The sequence below is a fragment of the Alnus glutinosa genome, chromosome 6 (genome assembly GCF_958979055.1).
Source record: "Alnus glutinosa chromosome 6, dhAlnGlut1.1, whole genome shotgun sequence".
Classification (NCBI taxonomy): domain Eukaryota; kingdom Viridiplantae; phylum Streptophyta; class Magnoliopsida; order Fagales; family Betulaceae; genus Alnus; species Alnus glutinosa.
The window spans coordinates 22,692,052-22,704,496 of record NC_084891.1 but is presented as its reverse complement, the minus strand read 5'-3'; the positions used below and the strand labels follow the sequence as shown (position 1 = coordinate 22,704,496).

Here is a 12,445-nt window from a genome sequence, read left to right as displayed (position 1 = left end):
TTGAAGTCTACCATACATATCCAATCTAGAGGGGAGTAAGTTTGAAGATGGCGAAGGATTGTCCAGGATTCCGCTCGAGCCACACAGTCTGGGTTCCTATAAAAACCGGTAAATTTCCATGGTACCTCAGATCCTGTCACAGAGACTCTAGCACAAATATGCCTTGCGGAGAAATTTAGAATATCGACCACAGCGGGATCCTTCCAAAGGAGGGCAAGACCCCCGCTTTTACCAACCGGCTCCATCATGAGCAAACCACTAAAGTTCAATTTATTACGAATTTTCTACATCATGTTGTTTCTCAGTTGAGTTTCCATAAGAAACACAAGAGTGGGCTTTTTTTTCCTTCACCCAACAGTGAAGTTCCTGAACTGTACGAGGGTGCCCAAGCCCCCGACAGTTCCAGCTCAAAAGACTCATAATGAGCGGCGGGGCTATCATGCAGCCACCGCCAGAACACCAGCACCATTAGGAGAATTCAATTCTTGCCCTTGAACAAGGGCAACAAGTTGAATTACCTTGGTGGTTTTATGACCAGTACTAACCTTCTTCAGAGGAAGACTCAATACTTCCGGCTGTCCCCTTGAGATGTGAGTAACCCTGAACTTGAATTGAGTGGTCCCTCCACCGCTGGGTCAAGTGCTTCCAAGTCTTCTGCCCGTCGAACAGATGGCCTCTCTGAATAAGGTTCCTCCTTCCCTCTAGCCAGTCTCTTCCAGCCACGAACTCCTCCTCCTGAGCCCACTCTTTCCATTGGGCTCACAGAGTGAACTTTAGCAGAGTTGGAACCCGGGGTGTCCCTCTCCTTTCTTTTCCAGTATTGATGGGCCACTTTGGAGGGAGAAAGCTTCTGGAATGATCTCGCCAAAGAGGAACTGTCGCCTTGCCCTTTTCTTGCATGATCATCACGTGGCATTTTAGCGAGCTGTGGGGTTATATCAAGTGGGACAGTGTGCAATCTCTTGGGCCGATAAGCAGATCTCCCATGACCCTTATCCCCTGTAGGCTTCTTCGGGGGCCCCACGTGGCCCACGGCCTGCATAGCCTCAGAATTCAAAACACACCCCTTCTTTTTCTCCAAAACAGTCGTTCCTTTTCCTAACTTTCCATCTTTTTTTCCCCCCCTTCTTTCCTTTCTGAACCACTGCCTCATAGGCGACAGGTGTGCCCCCCGCGTAGTGACTGGGAGCGGGCTGTGATAAACCTGGGGTATTGGCCGGATCCCCCGGGATCTTCCTCTTAAGAAATTGCTTATTTCCCGCAAAATTGCCTCCCTGGGTTTGGAGCCAGACTGTCGGGGGGGGGGGGGGGAGAAAGATGTCCTATAATGGAAGGAGAGTGCTTCACGGGACTGGCTTCCGTCTCTACCGTAGATTCCATTTCCGACTTTCTGTCCGTTGGGACTGCATCTTGGCCGGGATCGGCTAGCTCCGGGGAAGAAGAGCGTTTAACCCTCTGCCCCTCAAATGCCCCCGGACGTTTTGATTGGTCATCTGCTCTCAGCCAGTGACCCCAGCCATCCGACCCACCATCATGACTCGATTGCCGAATACTAGCCTCCGAACATCCTTTCGGGCCATGGATAATAGGACCACACCTGAAGCAAAAGACTGGTAGCTTCTCGTATTTGAACGAGACCCATCTTGAGTTCCCTGAGATAATCAACGACCTCCCTCTCTCCAGGGGATGATGCAGGTTGATCGCCACCCTAATCCTGAGATAGCGTCCCCAGCCCACGTCATCTTCTGCTACCGCAACGTCTTCTACCGTGCCCAGAGAACTACCAATTAGATTTCCCACCGCCCGGTTCATACAACCTAGCGGCATGTCATGAACTTGGATCCAAATAGGAGTAGAAGAGAAGTCCATTTGCGATGGAGAGATTTGACCATCAAATTCGTTAACGATCAAAGGGTACGGTCGTACGACCAAGGACGACCAGCCAACACTTTCCATTTATCCCCCTCTTCAGAGAACTCAAACAGCCACAAATTATCCTGTATTTCTTTGAAAATGACTTTGCCAGCCGATCTCCATATGCGCACCAAGATGGCTTTGAATGCTTCCTTATTAAGCTTTTTTCGGTACCCCAATCGTCCCACAAGACACCGGGATCCCTTGACTTGAAGTTCCTGGATTGACTCGTCCGAAATTTGGAGGCCTCTCTGTTCCCCCTCAGACAAAGGCAATCCCCCAAGAAAATTCTCATTGCCTTCCGCCATTGTCTCTGTCGTAGTCAGAGAGAAGTGGAAGCAAAGGACCCGAAAAACTCCTTACTCCGGTCACCGGAAAGGAGAAGCCCTTTATGGTTAAGTCACATAATTTCCAACATTCAAATTCCTTTTCCACCTTCTTCCATTCCTCATCAAGCTCACTATTAAAAATGCAGTTTTACATCAATTTGATGAATATCAAACTTATAAATACTTGTCAATGTAATTAATGCTCTAATGGTAGTAATCCTAGCAACATGAGCATTGGTATCAAAATAATCTACATTTTTTTTGTTTAAAACCTTTAGCAACTAACATTTATTTGAATTTTTATATGGTTCCATCTACCTTCAATTTCTTTCTAAAATACATTTACAACCAATAGGAGTGGAACCAAGGGTAAGTCTACTAATTTCTATGTGTTATTTCCTATTATATAATCAATTTCATCATTAATGACTTATTGCCAAAACGCAACATCTTGAGACTTCATAGCATCTTTATTTGTCAAAGGATTTGATTCTATATTAGGTAAATCATCTTTTGATTACAAAACGAATCTCTAAATCCTTCAACGAAATATACAATGAAATCTTATCCAAATGATTTTTCTTTTCTCGTTATTTTACTCATCCTTATTTCAAAAGGTTCACATGGCTCGCTAGATGCATTATTATTTCTTATAGGTTCCACATCTTATCATAGATGCAATTGAAGTAAACCTATGTTCATAAAATTCTACATCTCGGAATTCTATAATAGTACTTACCTAAACCAAATTATTAGGTTCAACAACTAAGAACATATAACTCTTACTATGTTGAGCATAACCTAAGAAACATACATTCAAGGGCTTTTTGTCCCAATTTTATGATTTTCGGTTAAGGTAATCTAACAATAACCCTACACCCCACACTTAAAAATAAATAAGGTTGGATTTGATTTTATTCCATAATTTGTATAGGATAATCTTGTATCTCTTATGTGGTATTATGTTTAATATATAACACGCAATAATTATAACTTCTACTAAAAAACTTTTGTTAAGTCCAAAATTTCAAAGCAATGCATTAACTATTTCAACTAAGGTTTGATTTTTCATTTATGCAACTCCATTTTATTGTGGAATATATGTGATGGATGTTTGATAAATAATGCTTACATATTCCCCATAAGAAGGAAATTGATATTATCCTCCTCTATCTGATGTAAAGCATTTAATTATAACACCACACTGATTTTCAACTTCTGTTTTATAATCATTAAAAATTTCTAGAACTTCATATTTTGAATGTATGAGATATAAATAGTAGTATTTCAAAAAATCATCTATAAAGGTTACAAAATACTTTTTATCCCATCTCGTAGGATTACTATGCATGTCACAATTTGAAACATAGTCGATGTTCTATCTATTTTTAGGAAAATGTTTTATGGTTATCTTTGTTTGCATGCATATTATACACTTATCAATCATATCACTTTCAAATTTAGGGACTAAATTTAAATATGCCATATCATGCATTCTTTTAGTATTTATATGACCTAATCTATTATGCTATAAGTCAAGCATGTAAAAAGAATTAACAACTTTATTAATAGGGTTAAATATATTTTAGCCCCCCAAACTACCACTTTCTGATTTTTAGGCCCCATCCGTCTATTTATGCCGTTAATTCTAACATAAATTGGCCAAAAACTCGAAAATACCCCTCCCTTAACTGTGTGAATTTCAAAGTGTAGGAGGAGTATTTTCGAATTTCTGTTTATAATTGACGGCATAAATGGACAGATGAGGCTAAAAAGTCATAAAATGGTAGTTTGAGGGGCTAGAATCTAAGTATTGGTAGTTTGGGGGGGCCATCCGGAGATATGGTGGTAGTTTGGGGGGCTAAAATATATTTAGCCCTTATTGATAAGATTCAGTTTGAACATTCTCTCGCACAACTAGCCCTTGCCCCAAAACACCTCATTTGTTTAGCAAAAACTAATTTGACTCAAAGACTAAATTAAAACCAAATTTATCAAGAAGACACTCATATCTAAGGTTCTTCATACTCTCTTGTACATAATACACATCATTTGAAGTTAAAACTTTTCCAGAAGTGAATTCTAAATGTACTGTTCATTTTCCTTTTGACAATGGTGGTGAAATAATTTCCCATAAAGAGAATTCATCCATCCTCCACTGTTTTAAAAGTCTTATAAAAACTCATATCATTGCATACATGCTTTGTTGCACAAGAGTTAACCCACCCAAAACCATCTTCCTCAATCTCGAAAATCATGGGCACAAAGTTTTCTTTTTGAGTCAGAATCTTGTTATTTATTATTCAGAAAATGACAGTTCTACATGTAGTGGCATTGCTTGCCACAATGGAAGTAAGCACCATTATTTTTCTTCTCATGGTTCTAGCTATTGATATTGAAGTTTTTCATCCGAACACACTGGCCTTGTTTGGCAAGAGAAATAAAATTTTCTCTTCCCCTCTTCACTTATCCAAAAAACAATCAACTTCAAAACATTCCAACTTTATATCACATCAATAATTTGTTATTATTATTTAAATAAAAAAAATTCACTACAATACAAAATTTTTTCACTTTTCTATACAAATTCTTTTTACTTTATATCACATTTATCACTTCCAACTTCCAACTTCCAACTCCCACTACCAATTCCCCTTCCCTTACCAAACAAGGCGATTATTAGACTGTCCAGACGAAATGAAAACTAGAGAATTAAATTCATCTTCCATCAACGTCCTATCACTCCAGTCTTTTGTTGACACGTGGAAATCTAGTTTCGTTTGCACAAACATGCTTTTCGTTCGAACAGAAACAAATATCTTGAACCAATCACCCGTCCCATCCACAGGTTTGCATGTGCACGATGACCCTGATCGTCCATCAAGACTCGTTTGGAAGCTTTATTGAGTCCATTTGAACAGTTGTTGGTGCTTGCTCGTCTGGATGCATGTCATACTCTATATGTTTATACGAGACTTTGGTTCACTTTAATTACCATACATTTGAACTCCCGATCTTCGATCCTTGACCTATCCCTATAGCCTCGACTAACCAAAGTCAGTCTCGACCTTGATCAACAAGTGTCCTAAGTCCATATTTCCCAATATTCATATTTTGTATGCTTCTCATAATTTATTATTTTCTCGGGTATTACACATGGATTCATAATTTTACCTATATATATATATATATATATATATATATATATATATAGGTAAAATAACAATTTGAGCTTAATTGTGATTATTTAATGACGTAAAACGTTGTTACTTGATGTTTTTTTAGTTGGGATAACTCACTTAAGGTACTGAACTTTAAAACGTCTCAAATTAGGGTATTCAATTTTTCAAACGTCTTAGTTACTGGTACTCCATTAGGATTTGCTGTTAAATCCTGTTAATTTTTTTTTTTAAAAGGAAAAAATTGCTAAGATTTAAGTGTTGATCAGAATTTAACGGAATTTGTAAAAATGCTCATGTCTGAATCTTTGAATTTTTTTTATAATTTTTATAATTTTTTTTTTTAAAAAAAACACAGGGTATTTTGAGAATTTTGATAAGATTTAACGGTAAATCATAACGGAGTATCTGTAATTAAGACGTTTTGAAAATTGAATACCCTAGTTTGAGACGTTTTGAAGTTTAATATCCTTAAGTCAAATAGGCCGATAATTTGGTACTCTTAAATGAAGTTATCTCTTTTTAATTTGGATTAATTTCACGAAAGTGTATCAAACTATTGACGTTTTTTACGAAAAGGTACCAAACTAACAAAGCTCTCGAATCAGGTTATCCATCTATCAAAAATTATCACTTAAGGGAATTCCGTTAGGATTCGGTGTTAACTCCTGACGGAGCCCAACTCACATGCCTAACACATGCTTCAAAAAACACATTTACTTATATATTTATTATACATTTACCCTTAATTATATTTTCAATCCAGATTTTCAAACATCACAAAAGCGTAAATGTGGTATTACACATGGACTCATAATTTTACCTATATATATATATATATATAATTTTACAGCTATTGCAGCTCGTGATCCGAAGTGGATCAAGAAGACTGGGCATCTCGTTCGTTATAGCTTTTGTGTGGCATCATAGAATTTTGGGACCCAAACGAGGATCTTATTTGGAGATCATTAGGTTTGGGTGGGATGAAAAATAGTTCATTTTGGGAGTAATTACTTTTTTTCCCCGTCAACTACCAACCATTGTCAACATGCCCCCATGAACTGACACTTCGACCAAAAGAGAGTATCCAACTATCAACTTTACATACTTTGCCCCATTCTGCCAGTTTAATTCGTGAAAAGACTTAAATACCCTAACTCAAATTCAAAAATGACATAAATGCCCTCAACTTTTTTAAACATATTAATTTTAATATTAATTACTATTGGAGGGCATTTTGGTCTTTAAACCAAAATTAACGCCAAAAAATGGCATATTCCGTCCAACTTTGCCCCATTCTGCCAGTTTAATTCGTGAAAAGACTTAAATACCCTAACTCAAATTCAAAAATGACATAAATGCCCTCAACTTTTTTAAACATATTAATTTTAATATTAATTACTATTGGAGGGCATTTTGGTCTTTAAACCAAAATTAACGCCAAAAAATGGCATATTCCGTCCAAGTTAACGAGATTCCCTGATGGAGGAGGGCAAAATATGTAAAATTGGTAGTTGAATGCTCTCTTTTGATCGAGGTGTAAGTTCATGGGGGCATGTTAACAATGGCTGATAGTTGACAGGGGAAAAAGGTAATTACCCCTTCATTTTGATTATGTAATGTAAATTTGTGAATGGTGTAATTGTGATAATAGGTAGTATATTGTGAACAAGTTATGTCTATAAGTTATGAATGAAAGTGTACATATGTGTGTATTAATTTAACTACACACACACACACGTATGTATATAACAATTTGAGCTTAATTGTGATTATTTAATGACGTAAAACGTTGTTACTTGATGTTTTTCACACACACACACACACACACACACACACACACACACACACACACACACACGTATGTATATAACAATTTGAGCTTAATTGTGATTATTTAATGACGTAAAACGTTGTTACTTGATTTTTTTTAGTTGGGATAACTCACTTAAGGTACTGAACTTTAAAACGTTTCAAATTAGGGTATTCAATTTTTCAAACGTCTTAGTTACTGGTACTCCGTTAGGATTTGCTGTTAAATCCTGTTAATTTTTTTTTTAAAAGGAAAAAATTGCTAAGATTTAAGTGTTGATCAGAATTTAACGGAATTTGTAAAAATGCCTATGTCTGAATCTTTGAATTTTTTTTTATAATTTTTATAATTTTTTTTTTTAAAAAAAACACAGGGTATTTTGAGAATTTTGATAAGATTTAACGGCAAATCATAACGGAGTATCTGTAATTAAGACGTTTTGAAAATTAAATACCCTAGTTTGAGACGTTTTGAAGTTTAATATCCTTAAGTCAAATAGGCCGATAATTTGGTACTCTTAAATGAAGTTATCTCTTTTTAATTTGGGTTAATTTCACGAAAGAGTATCGAACTATTGACGTTTTTTACGGAAAGGTACCAAACTAACAAAGCTCTCGAATCAGGTTATCCATCTATCAAAAATTATTACTTAAGGAAATTCCGTTAGGATTCGGTGTTAACTCCTGACGGAGCCCAACTCACATGCCTAATACATGCTTCAAAAAACACATTTACTCATATATTTATTATACATTTACCCTTAATTATATTTTCAATCCAGATTTTCAAACATCACAAAAGTGTAAATGTGGTTGTGAAAAAATATTAATTTTTTTAGAAAACTTCACCTACAGCCTTACACCCCCGAAGTATAATACCTCGAAGTTTAACAATTTGCAATATCAATATCCCCATATTTTAGCCCATTTTAATTTTACCATTTTTGTTAAAATGCTCAAAGTGATTTTTTTTTTCTTTTTATAAAAGAAAATTTGGAGTCAAAGGCATTTTTTTTTTTTTTAAAAAAAAAGAGAGGGTATTTTAGATAGGACATAAATTTTTTACAAACCGATTTGTAAGAAATTTTTTACAACCCACATATAAAATTGACATGTGAGAAACACATATTGTTTTAATAGCATGTATTTCTTAAGTGCTTTTTTAATGCTATTAATAAAAAACATATGTTTCTCACATGCTTAAAGGACACATGTCATTCTTATACATGAGTTGTAAAAAGTTTCGTACAAATCTATTTCTAAGAAATTTCAGTCCTTTTATATATTTTAATATAAAGATAGTAAAATGTAAAATTAAAAGGGCTTAACATAAAATACTACAGTACAAATCTTTAACTTCGAAATTATATGGAAGATTATGAAATCGCAATCTCGCACCCTATATTTTTTCAGTAAATGAAACTTCAATTTTCCTTTTAAACGCCCGATTGCAAATATTTAAAAGGTGGAGCCGAGATTTGAGCAAACAAAACACGTGCATATCCCCGATGAAACCCTAGAGGTAATCCCTATAAATTCACAACCTTTGGTTCTATATTTCGTCTCTGCTAGACAACCCCTCTGGTTCAGCCCCTCTCTCTCTCTCTCTCTCTTTAACCTGTATATGTGTGTGCGCATTTGTGTGAGGTTTTTCAATTTCCAAATCATTTTCAGTGCAAGAAATTCGTAGGAAACAAAATTCTCTAATCGTTAGCTGTTCTTAAAACTATTATTATTATTATTTTTGTTAAATTTTGGCTTTTGAGTTTGTATTTCATTTGAAATAGTTTTTGGGGGAAACAGAGATTGCAATGAGGATGAAAAAAGCTCCCTCTTCTGAGATTTTAAGATGAGGAAGTATGCTTGGCAGAATCGAACCTAAAACTATAAACGCCACCACTGAGTAATCTCTTTCCCCTTTTTTCCCTTACTTTTATCTCCTTTTCTTTTTTTTCCCCTACTAGTTACTTTGCCCTAATATGTGTGTGTAAGATATATTGAAGTTCCTTAATTCTTTAGCTTGTTTTTGTGTGGTGTAGAGATCGGTTTTTGTGCCTGTTTGTTGATCTGTGCTTTATTTGAGTTTCTTTTGTGTGCTTTCCACTTTTGTTAGGGAAATGTGGCAAGACAAAAATAATTAAAGCGGGTCACAAATCTGATCATCTCATTTATTTAACGCAAGATTTAAACATAAAATTAGAATAAAAAATTACAGAAAAAAATCGCACAAAAAATTATCTGCAATGTCAAGGTAAGTGATTATATCAGAGGTCGTAACAATGTTTGAATGGTTTTGGTACTAAAGAAGCTCATTGAAGGGTGATTTTATTTTCAGGTTCTATCCCAAAAATTGCAATTTTTTCAATTTTTTTTTTGATAAGTGAAGTTGCAAATTGTTTTATATATTACGGTAGTATTATCTTTATGCTTTGTTGGTGCATATTGGCTGAATTTGATGTTGGAAGTTGTGGGTTGTATTGCATATTTTAAGAATGTGAGAATATCCCAGAATTAGAGGTTCTGTTCTTAAATTGTTCCATCAGATCTCTTGAAAGTTGAAGCACCATGAACCCTTTCTATAATTGGTGAAATGATTAAGCTTTTCGTACCCGTGTGAAGAGTTGAAAATACTCGGGGGCTTGTAGTAAAAGCTGCAATCCCCTAGCGAGACTCATTCATATGTATATATATATATATATATATATATATATCTGTGTGTGTGTGTGTTTTCTCCTTTATTTATTCGAGGCCGGTGATGATTTAGAAATATTTTGCCTACATTGCATGATTATCTGGTTAAGATAATGATATATCTCACATATCTGAGGCCTTTCCATGAACAAATCACGGTTTCTTTGAGTCAATGGAAGTCAGCTTGGCGACTATGCTGTTTTTAGTTTGCATTATAGTGTCCATGTTTGTAGCTTGGTAGTTGTCATTTTTCAGTTTTCTATGTGTTTATTTCTTTTTATTAAATGTTAGTAACTGTTTCATGGTTTGCTCAACCTGCCATCAAGTTTACCATCTTTGTAATCTTCTCTTCTTCATACTGAGTTTGTATTATATTTTCAAGAGGTAATTTTTGCACTTACCAAAAAAAAGAAGAGAGAATTCTAGTTGCTTTACAATTCCTCTCTCTCTCTCTCTCTCTCTCTATGTATTTTCTATTTTCATCTCTTTGGATGAAGCAGCCAAATTGATGGGTTTTGTGTTCTCCGCTGAAAACGTATTCCTCTTTCCAAAACGTTCTGGTGATCAGTGGGTAGTTGCTGAGTCACTTTGTTGACGTGGTATTGAGAGGAAGTCATCGAGAATGTGCGGCAGGGCGGAAAAGGAGGGATGAGGATTCTCTTATTTATTTATTTATTTGTTTTTTTGCCTAAATCTAAGAAAATTCGAGTCGGTGATTGTGAGATATCATTTATTGGACTCATCTGACTGGATAAGTGGTTGGACAGTCTAATTTTTATTTGTTTAGATGAGTCCTATATAGTTTTTCATAATCATATGTTTGAATTTTTTTAAAATCGAACAAATAATTTAAGAGGATCTTGATCCAATAAAGAGACCTTTAAATTTTCCACTAGTTTTAATCAGCCGGATTTGTGTTTTTGTTTGATTGTTGTTTTGTTGTAAAAGCGGAAAGTAGAGAGAGCTGAAGTACAAGAATACGGTGGACGCTACATTTAATCCTTGATGAATGATTTGTTCATGCATCACGACAAAGATGGTAGATATATGGAAATTGCAATTTTATAAGTTATGGATTTTTGACATATCTTTTTAATCAAAGTGTCACGTAGTTTTAATGGTATGAGTTCAATTAGTATTTTATGGATTTGTAACCCTGTAAAGGGGATTTAAAATTTTTTAATTTTTAATTTTTTTAAAAAATTACTGTTACAAGTGGTCCAAGAATAACTAATGCCTTTGCAAAAAATAAAAAATAAAATTACTGTTGACACGCGAATTAGAATTGAGTACTGGTGCATTATGTAGGTTTTATTTTTTTATTTTTATTTTTTGAACAAAGGAAATCTTCTCATTAATAGAACTATAATAATTTCTGTGTAAAAACCTCTTTTGTTCCTTACCACTGAATGTGGTTTATATTCATATATATAGGAAATACAAACATAGTCCTTATAGGAGATTAACTCTACATGCGTTGCTGTCAAGGTAATAGCAACCTAATAGAACACTAAGATACTATCCTAATGAAACTCTATAGCTATGATAGCTGATCAGATATACAACCGAGATATACTGTTATTATAGAATTACAGTTAAATATAAACTCTAAGTAGGACTCTTGATAAATACAAAGTTACTTTGATAACTATAAACTGTGATAGATATCACTTAGGATTTATCTGCCTTAACACCCTCCCGCAAGCTCAACGGGGGAGAGCGCACGTGGAGCTTGTAGCAGAAGTCTCGAAATCTGGTGGCAACAACTGGTTTGGTCAATACATCGGCAAGCTGATCTTTACTCGGAATGAAGAGAACCTGAAGAGATTTATCTGCCACTCGATCACGAACAAAATGAAAATCAATTTCCACGTGCTTTGTTCTTGCATGAAACACTGGATTGACCGAGAGATATGTTGCTCTTATATTATCACACCACAGTTTTGGTGGAGAATGTAGTTTTATACCAAGATCACGAAGAAGAGCTTGAATCCATAAGAGCTCGGCAGCAGTATTTGCAACAGCCTTGTATTCCGCTTCTGTACTGGACCTAGAGACAGTAGGTTGTTTTCTTGAGCTCCAAGAGACAAGATTTGTCCCAAGAAAAACACAATAAGCACCCGTGGATTTCCGATCATCTGGACATCCTGCCCAATCAGCATCAGAAAAGGCCTGAAGTTGAGATGAATTCGTCCGGGTGAGAAGTAGACCATGCGTGACAGTATGCTTGAGATACCTTAGAATGCGTTTAACAGTTTGCCAATGGACCTTTGTTGGACGATGCATAAACTGGCACACCCGGTTGACCGCAAAAGCTAAATCTGGACATGTGAGGGAGAGATACTGAAGGGAGCCTACCGTGCTACGAAACAGGGTTGGATCATCCATTAGATCACCAACAAATGCTGAGAGTGTATGAGAGGTAGACATAGGAGAGGTAATGGGTTTGGCCTCCAACATGTTGGTCCGTTTGAGTAAATCTAGAATGTAACGACGCTGGGAGAGCAACAATCCAGATTG

At 35.6% G+C, this 12,445-nt stretch overlaps 2 non-coding genes across 2 annotated transcripts; both read left to right on the top strand.

Annotated features, from left to right (window-relative positions):
- Positions 1-9,035: 9,035 nt before the first annotated feature.
- LOC133872088 (small nucleolar RNA R30/Z108) lies at positions 9,036-9,141 on the top strand. The gene has a single exon (XR_009900937.1). It is a non-coding gene; the product is annotated as a small nucleolar RNA R30/Z108 (small nucleolar RNA).
- An 837-nt stretch (positions 9,142-9,978) lies between these two features.
- Positions 9,979-10,067, top strand: LOC133872105 (small nucleolar RNA SNORD34). Its single transcript, XR_009900954.1, has one exon. It is a non-coding gene; the product is annotated as a small nucleolar RNA SNORD34 (small nucleolar RNA).
- Positions 10,068-12,445: the final 2,378 nt, after the last annotated feature.